Source organism: Cibotium barometz, chromosome 3 (assembly GCF_041138505.1).
Source record: "Cibotium barometz isolate CiBa-2024 chromosome 3, ASM4113850v1, whole genome shotgun sequence".
Classification (NCBI taxonomy): domain Eukaryota; kingdom Viridiplantae; phylum Streptophyta; class Polypodiopsida; order Cyatheales; family Cibotiaceae; genus Cibotium; species Cibotium barometz.
Window position 1 is genome coordinate 58,996,000 of NC_141048.1, and position 13,433 is coordinate 59,009,432.

A 13,433-nucleotide genomic window follows, 5' to 3' on the forward strand; every position below is an offset into this window, starting at 1 on the left:
ACAAAGAGTTAAAGAGAGTAAGGTAGAGAGAGAGAGAGAGAGAGAGAGAGAGAGAGAGAGAGGAGTTCAAAAGGGAGTGTTAGAGAAGAATTTAGAGAGAGATAAAGAGAGTAGGTTAGGGAGAAAGAGTGAGTTAGAGAGAAATAGAAAGAGAGAGAGTTAGGTGAGTAGGAGAGATTGAGAGAGTTAAGGAGAGGGAGAGGGAGAGAGAGGGAGAGAGGGGGTGAGTGTTAAAGAGAGAGAGAGAGAGAGAGAGAGAGAGAGATTAGCCAGCTCGAGAGAAATAGAGACAAAATAAGAGAGATAGAGAGAGAGACTGAGACTGAGATAAAGAGATTTACAAAGAGTTAGACAAGAAGAGAGAGAGAGAGAGAGAGAGAGAGAGAGAGAGAGAGAGATTAGCCTACTCGAGGGGAAATAGAGACAAAATAAGAGAGAGAGAGAGAGAGAGAGAGAGAGAGAGAGAGAGAGAGTTAGAGAGAGAATTAGAAAAGAGAGAGAGAGAGAGAGAGAGAGAGAGAGAGAGAGAGAGAGAGAGAATTAGAGAGAGAATTAGAAAAAAGAGAGAGTTAGCGAGTTAGAGAAAGAAATAAAGTGAGTTACAGAGAGTAGGAGATATTGAGAGAGAGAGAGAGAGAGAGAGAGAGAGAGAGAGAGAGAGAGAGAAATAGAGTGAGTTACAGAGAGTAGGAGATATTGAAAGAGAGAGAGAGAGAGAGAGAGAGTTTTAGAGAGTGACTTAGAGAAAGGTAAAGAGAGTGAGTTAGAGAGAAGACTTAGAGAGAGAGAGAGAGAGAGAGAGAGAGATAATTAGAGAGAGTTTTAGAGAGAGAGAGAGAGAGAGAGAGAGAGAGAGAGAGTTAGCCAATTTGAGAGAAATAGAGAGGGTTAGACAGAGTAAGAGAGTTAAAGAGAGAGAGAGAGAGAGAGAGAGAGAGGGTGATGAAGAGAGAAAGTCACAAAGAGTTAAAGAAAAAGAGAGCTAGAGAGAGTTAGAAGAGTGAGTTAGAGAAAGGTAAAGAGAGCGGGTTAGAGAGAAAGTGAGTGTTAGAGAGAGAGAGAGAGAGAGAGAGAGAGAGAGAGAGAGAGAAATAGAGAGAGAGTTGGCCAGTTTGAGTAAAATAGAGAGAGTTAGAGAGAGTAAAAGAGATTAAGAGAGTTAAGGGGAGAGAGAGAGAGAGAGAGAGAGAGAGAGAGAGTTAGAGAGAGAGAGTGAGTGTTAAAGAGAGAGAGAGAGAGAGAGAGAGAGAGAGAGTGTGTGTGTGTGTGTGTTAGAGAGAATTGGTTAGATCGAGAGAAAGAGACCATTAGAGAGAGTCAAAGAGAGATTTAGAGAGAGAGAGAGAGAGAGAGAGAGAGAGAGAGATTTAGATCGAGAGTCAAAGAGACAATTAGAGAGAGTCAAAGAGAGATTTAGAGAGAGAGAGAGAGAGAGAGAGAGAGAGAGAGAGAGAGAGAGAGAGAGAGAATTATATGGAGAGGTAGAGAGAGAATGTGTGTTATAGAGAGTTAGAGAGAGAGGGAGAGAGAGAGGGAGAGAGTTGCCAATTTAAGAGAAATAGAGAGAGGCAAAGAGAGTAAAAGAGCTTAAGAGAGTTAAAGAGAGACATAGAGTGAGTGAGAGTGAGATAGAAAGAGAGTTACAGAGAGTTCAAAAGAGAGAGTTAGACAAAGGTAAAGAACGTGAGTTAGAGAGGGAGTGAGAGAGAGAGAGAGAGAGAGAGAAAGTGAGTGTTAGAGAGAGAAAGAGAGAGAGAGAGAGAGAGAGAGAGAGAGACAGAGAGAGTTGCCAATTTAAGAGAAATAGAGAGAGGCAAAGAGAGTAAAAGAGCTTAAGAGAGTAAAAGAGCTTAAGAGAGTTAAAGAGAGACATAGAGTGAGTGAGAGTGAGATAGAAAGAGAGTTACAGAGAGTTCAAAAGAGAGAGTTAGACAAAGGTAAAGAACGTGAGTTAGAGAGGGAGTGAGAGAGAGAGAAAGTGAGTGTTAGAGAGAGAAAGAGAGGGTGAGAGAGAGAGTTAGAGAGTGTGTATTAGAGAGTTAGAGAGTTAGAGAGTGTGTATTAGAGAGAGTTGGCCAATTTGAGAGAAATCGAGATAATTAGAGAGAATAAAAGAGAGAGAAATTGAGAGTGAGAGAGAGGTAGAGAGAATTACATAGAGTGAGAGAGAGAGAGAGAGAGAGTTAGAAAGTAGAAAGAGAAAGAGAGAAGAGTCAAAGAGACATAGAGGGCCAAAGAGAGAGAGAGAGAGAGAGAGAGAGAGAGAGAGAGAATTCGTATTTTGTTTTAGTAATGAGCTTTTTTTAAGGGGTAAAAAAGAGAAAGATAAAGAGAGAATTAGTATAAACAAAAGATTTTTTATTTTGTTTTAAAAAGGAAAGATAAAAAAGATTTATAGAGAAAGAGAGAGAAGGGAAATCACTCGCAAAAATCAAACGACTATGTCACTAGTGATAATTTTGCACCCCTCTCTCTCTTCTAGCTCTTACACTTGCTTATGCGTTGGAGCCTATGCGCGGTGTGGAGCTAATGCGCCCCTTAGCTTTGCTGCCAAGCTTCTGCGCAGGCTTTGCTAGCTGGCGTTTAAGAGGTTGTTTATCTTATGCCAGTGTGGTTGTATGTGCGCGCTTTGTGTTGTGCATGACGTGTGTGATGTAAGTGTGTGTGTGAGAGAGCATGTATAGTGTGTTTGGTGTTGGTGTTGTCTAATATGTTTGGTGTTGCATGACGTGTGTGGGGTAAGTGTGTGTGTGTGTGTGTGTGTGTGTGTGTGTGTGTGAGAGAGAGAGAGAGAGAGAGAGAGAGATATTGGTGTGGGGTAAGTGTGTGTGTGAGAGAGAGAGAGAGATATTGGTGTGGGGTAAGTGTGTGTGTGAGAGAGAGAGAGAGATATTGGTGTGGGGTAAGTGTGTGTGTGTGTGTGTGTGTGTGTGTGTGTGTGTGTGAGAGAGAGAGAGAGAGATATATATTGTTGTTTGGTGTTGTATGTTTGGTGTTTGGTGTTGTGTGTTTTATATAAGTGTGTGTGTGTGTTTTAAAAAGAAGATGGCAAGAAAAAAAACATTGGAAACCCTAATCAAAGGACCTACAAATCCACCATAGACCTAATGCATAGCCATAGCTCTAATACCATGACAGATTCTAGGATCTAAACAAATCCATTGAACAAGAGTAAGAATACAAGCATGCAAATGAACAATTAGAAGTAGACTCAAGAATGGAAAACTATGAAACTTTAAGTACAAAAAGCATATGAATAGGCCCCTTGGCCTTATCTCCCACCTTTACCTTCATTTACTCCAAACCATATCCATTCTTTTCATCACAAGTGGGCTACCCATGTGCTTCTACAGACTACTCCTTAAATTTTTCATGAGATTAATTCAAGGCTTTTGCCTTTGCCCATTGAACTTTAGAGTTCAAACCATATAAGCAACAACCAACTTAAACTTGGCATTTCATCATTTCCCTATAACTTTAATAAATCAACCATCTACATTGACCAAAGACAAATTCCCAATGATAATTGAATGCAACCAGACTGAATGAAATAGGAAGTTAATTTGGCCTTGTTTGTCATTAGAGAGTATTGTGTGTCACTAGAAGCCCATGGCAGCACTAGGGAATGCACTAAAATCCCACGTAGCACTAGGGTATGCACTAGGGTATGATCGATAATGTGCCTAGGCTAAATTATTTTGTAAGAAAGAGGTAGAGAGCTAGAGTAAGATATAAGTGAGTTTTGTGCATGTTCCCCTCTTGTGAATGCAAGTTTCTCTTCGGGATTTGTGAGTTTCATTTTAATTGTGGGTGTCTTAGCTCTACTTTGAGATTGTATTTGATGAATTTTTATGGGATTAGCATAATATTTAGCTTAATGTTATGGTTGCATGCGAGATTAGCACAAGATGTCGCTTTATGTTTATAAGGGCTTCCATAACTGCACAACCTTCTTCTCCAAAATAGAGTGCTGAGAGCCCCTTCGATTCACCTCCCGAACACAGCCAAAAGCTACATGGTTCCTATATCTAGACTCAAACTCATACAATAGCATTATGCTCTTCACACGTGCATGGCCACTCTTATTAGTGCCCGGTCACTTTAGAGTGCATAACCGGTCTTTTGTCTCCCCTAAACCCCGCCCGTGCCTTGTCCGGACAGTTGAGCTCTCTAGGCTCCTAGTAATTCCGTTGTCATGACAATGTTATGGTTCTGTGTGAGATAGCTTACATAGAGATATCTTGAGTGATAGAGCAATATCTCTTGCTTTGATTTTGCATTATAGGGAGTGGGAGTGGGAGCTGGAGGCAAGAAATAGAGTTTGTGACCTGAGATGACCTTTGAGTGAGTAGAAGTGACTACAAAAGAGGAAGTGGGTGAAAAGGGTAGGAATCGAGAGGGAAGTTGTGTGAAACCCAATGGGAGAGCAACCCCTTCCATTGTACACATCTAGAGGAACTTGGAGAGGGGAACACCTTCACTACTAGAGGAAGCTAAGGGAGAAATAAAATGGATATTTTAGAATTTGTAAGAAAATAGCATGGAGCCTTGAGGCACAGGCTTGGCCACGAGCCATGGCCCTTGAGCTTTGAGCCTTGAGCCTTGAGCCTTGGGCCTTGAGCCTTGAGCCTTGAGCCTTGGGCCTTGAGCCTTGAGCCTTGAGCCTTCTTGAGCCTTGGGCCTTGAGGTTTAAGGTTCAAATACAAAAGCTCACAAACCAAAGCCTCTCAAATCTAGGCATCCCATAGTGGGAAGTGAGCACTAGCATTCAAGTCTAGGAAAGAGAAAACCGAGTGTGAACACATAAGAGTAGGATTGATAAGAGTTGTGGTGTTGACACGACACCCTCTAATCTAACATTGGATCTTCTAGATGGTAGCCTAGAAGAGGGAGGAATGGGTCAGCACCAAATGTGACACCTTAGGCCTTATATTATAAGACTATAAAGAAGAAACTTTGTTATGCCTAGCAAAACCAAACATTCCATAATTGCATTAAATATTACTTTTTGATGTAACATATAACAAAATATTACTCATTGATGGTACATAAGAACATATAACAAAACATTATTCATTGATGGTACATAAGAATATAACAAAACATTACTTATTGATGTAACATAAGAATATAACAAAATGCAATCTGTGACCTTGGTTGGTTTGATTGTTGAGCAAGCTCCCCCAGTCTCCATGAGGGCCACCTTATGTAGCAAGTTGAGTATTCAAGTCACAATGTTTTACTTGCACATAGATGCCCCGATAGGAGAGGAGCAGGTAGACAATTAGCCCTTACTAGCAGTAGGCCAGAGTCCGATGCGCAAGGCTAATGCACCAGTAAATGTTAGGAGATTGATATAGCTTGAAATGTTAGGTGATCGATACCTAACCCCCATATCAACATGGGTAAATATTAACTAATCGATATATCTTGAAATAGATTTAGATTTGAAGCTAAGCTCAAAGGCTAGTTCTTTTGTAGTTATGCCAAAGTAGACCTTAAGTTGCCGAGTCGTGTCATTGGGAACTTCACCAAAGAGCTACAAATGTAACTTCCCACTGTTATGTGAGCATTTAGCATAGGACCACGATTTTGGCAGCGAGGTAGCTCCTTTCATCCCATATAGGAGGTTCCAATTTCCTTGGTCTAGATTTCAGTTCTCCTAAGGATCTCGAGCACGTGATCCCCCCCCTAGATCTTTGGTACCCCCTTTAGTAAAGGACCACGATTTTAACGACGAGGAAGGTTATTTCATCTCATACAGGAGGTTTCAGTTTCTTGGTCCAGACTTCGGTTCTCCTAAGGATCTCAAGTAGGTGATCTCCCCCCTTAGATCTCTTATACCCCTCCTTCTATTGAGGTCCCCTCTCCTTCTTCCCTCGCCCCCACCCCAGTGCCACCCCCCTCTTCTCTTCATGCACACCACCCCAGTCAAGCATCCTTCTCAGTGCCTATATTCTAGTTCTATGTGCTACCTAATTCATCAATTCTTTGACCTTGTGGAGATTGTGGAGATGGAAAAGTTTGTTTGTTTAAAGTTTGAGTATTTCCTCATTGATATGTTAAACTTTGGGATTGTTTGCCCTCTCTTTTAGAAGTCCTAAGGGGCTGCTACATGCTGTTATGTTAAGGGCACACCCTTAAGATGAAATCTTACACAAAAAACATAGGGATTCATAATCATTTTCATTGTATTGCTTAAATAATAGGAAATGATGATTGCAGCATCCCCATGGTTGAACTTACCTCGAGAGTCTCCTGGTGGCTAGCCCCATGTATGGGACCAAATTTCTTTTTTTTGCATTAATTAATTAGTGAATGGCGGGCTGGGGGGTAAAGTTTATGGGAAAAAAAAAGTAAGGTTAACCTTTAAACTGGCGAAAGGTAGAAAAAAATTTCGCTTAATGTCTAGATCGATCTCGAAAGATTGATCTTTGGAAGCTTTACAGCAAGCTTTATACGCTCGTCTTGTTGCTTTCTCAAGTGGGCTGAAGCCCCGCGAGAGAGAGACTTTGTTTTTAAAAGCTGAAACGACGTTGCATATATATATATAGAGAGAGAGAGAGAGAGAGAGAGAGAGAGCAAATGACCAACTTTTTGAGTTAGATGAATGAAAAGAAGATAGAGGGGGAGCGAGGGTAGCCTTTGGCACAAGAGAAAAAGATAGAGGTGGAAGAAGGGTAGCTGTGAACAGAAAGAATATTTGATAAAAGATTAAACCTTATGAGGCTAAAGTTTAACCTTAGGTATCCTTTTTAATTAATTAATGGGGCCTCCTATTAATTAATTAAATAAACGCTTGGCCACCCATTAATTAATGGTTGGAAGCCTTTGGTGGGTGGAAGCCTTTGGTGGACTATAGTTAGTGTGGACTACACAGATTTGGTAGTGGCAATGCCCCTTATGTCTGCATACTACTATCTTTATTGTGATGGATGGAGCCTCGAGTCTAGGCGAGACCTAGGTGGGCCTTAAATGGGGAAGGCAAGATCAGCTCTGGCTCTAGATAAATTGTGACTACTACCCTTCCAAACCACCTAGCTCCTTTGATTGGATAGATCAATCCCAACAAATAAACTACACCTACTCCCCCTCCAAACCATCTTGGAAAACCCTCTAGGCATCACTCACTTCACCCCTCCTTAGCTATGCAGATTATCTTCTGAAGCGTTCAAGGGATAGGTATGCCTCCTCGCTTTCTCATAACTGTCGGGGAGAGTAGTCGAAGGTCAGTGATAGTCTTTTCTTTTACAAACAGCACATTTAGTAGGCCTTTCACCATAGTGTACCCGTAGAGGTGGGAAAGTCTTGCCTTCATGGACTCACACCTTCTCCTCACCCTCTTTTGGTCCTAATAATGAAGGCAAGAATTACTCCCTTCACTTTCAGATTCAGGCACCATTTTCTAGAGGGGTGTGCATCCCAATTAGTGATGATGAGTTGCTCCCTTCAATTCTAGATTTAGCCCCCATGGTCTAGGGTTGACCTAGTGAGACCCATTGGGTGATCATCAAGATTGGGGAAGACCATGTGGGTTTCCTTAATATTTACACCCCCAATACGGTGGTGGGGAAGACTCCTCAATATTTATGCCCTTAACAGGGTGGTGGGGTTGATAGAGTTCTAGATTCAGTTGTCGCATGAGTGTCCTCATGAAAGTTTCTAGTGCTTAGGAGGGGATTTGAACATGTTAGATGATGGGAAAGGACAAAGAGGGAGGAGGGCTAGACACTATTTCTAAGGTTCAATACTCCACCTAGGAGGAAAATATACTGACCATGATCTAGCACTTGCCAGAGTTTGGTTGCATCCATAGGAGCCTCCACTTTTCTACATCAACAGAAGGAATCATGGACCGAACCTTTCCCATTTTTAAACGCACTAAAAAATAATCCTCTATCTCCATCTCCTACAAACACACACAAACACTCTCACTTGCACATCTTATTTTGGGTGCAGCCCTTAGTGTTAATCCTTGATAAGTTAATTCACACATACGACCCTATAATTCGGGACCATTCGTATACAACGACTCTTTAATGATTAACCACACCTAATCTCATGCATGTGAGGATTAACTCGCCTAACAAGGTGTTCATCTCCGCTGAGCCAACTCTAGCCGCATGACAGTGCTTTCTTTCTTGTGAGCCGGCTCTAGCTGGCTATTGTTTATGACCCTACACATAATATGGTGAGAGCCAACGAAGGCGTGTTATGATTCTGCAGATGTGCTAGCGAGGTACGGTTATGGCGTTTTGGAAGCTTCCTTCAAGCTCTACCTATATAAATGGAGCAAGGTGAGTGCTTAGACACTCACTTAGCCCGTGTATTGTTTCTTGTGGTTGTTTGCCATGTCTCTTGTGCTAGCATTAGCTGGGAGTTCCTCCTCTCAGGTAACTCTTGTTGATCTACCTCGCATGATGATTGAATCCCTTTATAATTAAAGATGGTAACTCTACGCTTAGTACAGACTTATGGGTTAATGACTGTATGGAAACCCGTATTGTGCTATGTCCATACGCATGTGTATGACTTGTATCGCGTGATTGGATGATGACCTTTGGGGAATCCTACATGGGATATATATTCGATTTTGGATAATATACATGCCGATTTTTAGAGATGTTTCTTAGTTCTTATACCACTATCAAGTCTTAATTGTTTTTCAGAAAAGATTCTTAGTCTTTATGCAAGCATCAAGTTTTAAAATAATAAAATTTAACCAATGATACTTGGTTGTGCATATCTTATGAATAAAACAGGCTACACTAGAATATGAGTCTTGTTATGCACTCTGTTTTTTCAGACATTTTAAATAAATTTGTGTACGGCTCATTACATGGATTCAATATCATATCTCTGGTTTTTTGTGCGTGATGATCCTGTATTACCGAGGGATGAGCAGGGCTAATGAGGCTGATTTTGTATCATTTATGATATATTTTTTGATTTTTTGGGTTGTATTAACTAGGGATTCAATATCATATTTTTTAGGTTTTTTTGTAGGATTAATACAAATTGTTTAGCAGTAGATGAGGATTGATACTGGCATATGGAGATTTATCCTCAAAAGCTAAATTAACCCCAAATGGATGGCACACCGAATATGATAACCAGCATATAGTTAATTGGCCTGTGTGATTGGTCATGCACGGCTGATGGTACCCAATGCTGATACACTAGGCGGACTTTGGAAATTCTCTCAGACCTCAATACAAGCCAAAGAATTAGTTAAAATAACTCACAAATTGAGAATTTAACCCTCAGGTTAGTTAGATAAACAGAGGTCATGTGCATATGAGAATGAACATAGATTCTAGTCTACAAGCCAACGTAGGCAAAATAGGCACCACCAGAATGTATTTCATAATACTACTGATATGTAGTGATAATGATGATTTTTTACATATAGGTAGTTTTTTGAATTCTCCTACGACAAGTTTAACATGATGAACAATATGAGGATTGTTGTGATATTTTCTAGGGACTATCCTTTGAGATACTCGAGTACTTATCCCTTGATAGGTTGTTCTACTGATATGATTAGAGATATCTATTGATTCTTTTTAGGACTACTAAGATGTTACTTATTTTTTCATAGGAAACAATATTGGATCTCTCTAATTGAGATTAATATGTAGCCAATTATTTTCCAATTGGTGAATTACCCCTTTACTTTGGATGATACTATATTCAAGATGTATCAAGGGGATTGATCCCATCACTGCATAAACCATAAGCTATTTTGGGTGACATCTATAACACGTGATAAGTCCTTTGACACCTGCAAGACACACACAGGCTCTCTTTGCTTGTCTGTTTCAATGGATGTAGGTAACAGGATCTATTCTCTCAAAATATTTTCATGGTTTATGCTCTACAACAAAAAAATCTTTTTCACTTAATGGAGTCGTTGGCTCCATTTACTTGTAACATGATTATTGTACACAAATCTATTGTTATATAATCATGTTTAATGTTTTTATTGGTCAAGTTGGATAAGGTTCTTGGAGTTTTTCTGACTGCTGTTGTAGAAGACCGAAAACACACACACACACACACACACATACATTGTGTGTGTGTGTGTATGTATATATACATTGTGTGTGTGTGTGTGTGTGTGTGTGTGTGTGTGTGTGTGTGTGTGTGTGTGTGTATGTATATATACATGTATATGTGTACATATATACTTGCCTTAGATGATAATCATAATATGTTCATCCACCAACCAACACTTAACAAGGAAGACCTAATTAGAATGTATATTTGGCTTAGATGAGAATCACAATATGTTCATCCACCAACCAACACTTAAGAAGGAAGGCCTAATAAGAATGTCTAGCACAAGGAGAACCTTGTAGCTATCCAAGGTTACTCTCATAGTTGTTATTCTATTTATGTGCATTTATTTTAATTTTTGTAATTTCTTCACCATTTTGAAAGAAATCCTATTTTTACTTTTATTCTCACAATAGATGACGTCTCTCCAAGTTGTCTCATGACATATCGCATTTTTTACATTTATGCATAACAATATTCATAGAGTAGTAATTTAGCAAAATTTGTATTTTACAAGAAAAATAATAATTTGATATAAAAAAATACTCTAATATTCAAAAATACATGCTCTCGTACTCTATTTTCCTACTTTATTATGCTTTTCAATAGCAATACATTAAAAAATTAACAACAATGGAAAACACAAGAATGAGAGAAGAAAGACTATGATTGTTTCATTCCATTAAAAAGCAATTACATCAAACAAATCCTCTTGAGAAAGAGGGGATTATTATCTACTATGGAGAAAACATCTCATTTATTTATGAAAGCATCATACCCTCCTAGTGACGTGTGCACGTTAAAGCCATAGGAGCTCCTAAACAAGCTATGTGGTCTTAGAGGCCACCACAGTATCCAGCTCTTGTTGAAGACAAGTTTTGTATTCTTCATAGACGTAGGCGAACACATGAAGAGTACTAATTGCATTATGGATCCTCGTGCTCCATATGTAGAGGTCCCCAAAGTCAATAGCTTCTTCATTAGTTAAAAATCTTCATCCACATGTTCAGTGCTTTTTCTATTGCATCTCCGGAGGTTTGACAAAAACTCAGTACGAAGGGCTTTGTGTGAATATATGCTCTTGTGTGTGTGTGTGTGTGTGTGTGTGTGTGTGTGTGTGTGTGTGTGCGTGTGTGCGCGTACATGTGCGTCGTGCGTGGGTGAGAGCACATCTTGATACAGAGTTCTACACCCACTATTGGGCACTGATGACGTTAGTGGGGATGTCATAGTATCTAGTCCATACTATGCATAATGGAGTTGATAGTTATATAGTCTTGTGGATTGACTACCATGAGTATATAACATGCACGTTTCTAAAAGGTGAATTTGGGCATGTTCCTGGATTCATCTAGGTATATATATATATATATATGTATGTATGTATGTATATATGTATATATGTATATATACATATATATATATATATATACATATATACATATATATATATATATACATATATACATATATACATATATACATATATACATATATATATATAGATTGTGTGGACGTGCTACGTCATCTTGGTCATCGCACCCTCTTGTACTTGATTCATAACCTTGTGGATCACATCATGAAGGGTATCCTTGAGAGATTGGGGGTTGCTATTGTGTGGATAAAGACATTTTAAATAGGGTATGAGAAGGGAGAGAGGATGGGAATCTGAGAGAGAATATAGAAGGAGAGAGTGTAATAGACAGAAGGAAGAGTGAGGAAGGGAGAATGTATAAGCTCACTATATGGTGAGGAAGCAATGCAATAATAGAAAAGTAGAAGCTATCTATACATAAGTAGAGGCTATCCATACTTGGGTGCCCATCTCACCCGTGTAGTCATCTTGGTGGGATGCCCATATAGTCAATGGCCAATGTGATAAGGGATGCTCATCCATAAAAAAAACACCCACAAAGCAAACATCTATATAAATTCTTTTGGAAATATTACACCCATACTTTGCACAAATATTGCATGAATCTATCTCCATCTCTAAGATATTAGTACAATAAGAGACCCACTATTTCTAAAATACAATAATTCAATACATTCCATAGAGTGATATCAAATTTATAATTCATAATTTACACTAGAACAAAGATGTCGATGTAATGTAATGCACTATTGTAGTGTATTGATATTTTTATTTTAGAAAAAAATACAATAGTTTAATACAAATGACACAAATGATGCCAAAATTCACAATTCACAATTTGTACTACAACAAAGATGTCAATGTAATGTAATGTACTATTGTAGCGTATTGATATTTGTATTTTAGAAAGCATTCATTATTAATGAGATAAAATAAAGAATGAATTTTCTAGTTGTTTGAGCCTAATAATTATGAAAAAAATATTAATTTATAAAAATGGTTATAATTTCAGAGAAATAAAAAAAACTAAAATTCTTGTGTAAATTGTACAAAAAACATACAACCTACAAACCACTAAAAAATGTTTTAAAAAAAGAGAATTCAACCCAAGCACTAAAAAAACGTCTGTGTTTAGTTGGCTCATTTCTTCCCAAGGCTCCTCGCTTTTGCCTTCTTAACAGGGAGTCATTTGCTAGGACCAAAGGCTTGGTGAGTTTGAGGAAGCGTGGTTTGATGCGCTATAGTAGTCGTTGACTGTATTGGTATTTCTAACAATTAGTTTAGATGAGGTTCAGATCAAAGGTCTTTAGTGCTCCTAAAGCGGGGCTAAAACTGATTTCATATGTGTTTGTTCTGCTCAATCTTTAAAGAAAGTCTTTTTTTGAGTTTGAGTTTTTTGTTTTTTGTTTTGGCTAGGTTCATGCCTCTAGACTCACATCTACAAGCTCACGTACACAAGTTCATATCTACAAGCTCACATAAATAGGCTAATGTGCGTGTAGGCTCATGTTTGTAGGTTCACGTCTTTTTCATATAAACTAAGCTCACATATTTTAATTTTATGAAATAAGCCTTGTTTAGCCGTCATTAAAGCCAATATGGTTGCCAAATTTTCCTTCAGATTAATTAATTAGGTGAGAGAAGAGAACCTTACTGATGTGAACATTTTTATACCTTAATATGATGTGGCGACATTTTTGGCTCTTTACACACGTGGCGGCATGGTACACTCGATTTTTCTAGAGGGTTCTAGGGAAGGCTTAAAAGCCCCCTCCTCGCATTCTCAATCCAGGGCATTAGCCTCCGCGTGCGCACAAGAGAGAGGGAGAGAGGTGGTGCTGCAAAACTAGAGGACGGTACCTCACTGTTGGTAGACTAGGGAGGTGGTGATTTCTATGCGCGAGAGAGATATGATGTTGAATATTATGGTGCGTGAGCAGTGCAAGAGAGAGTGAGAAAGTTGGATTTTTTTTTCTTTACAAAAATGTTCGACGAGTAC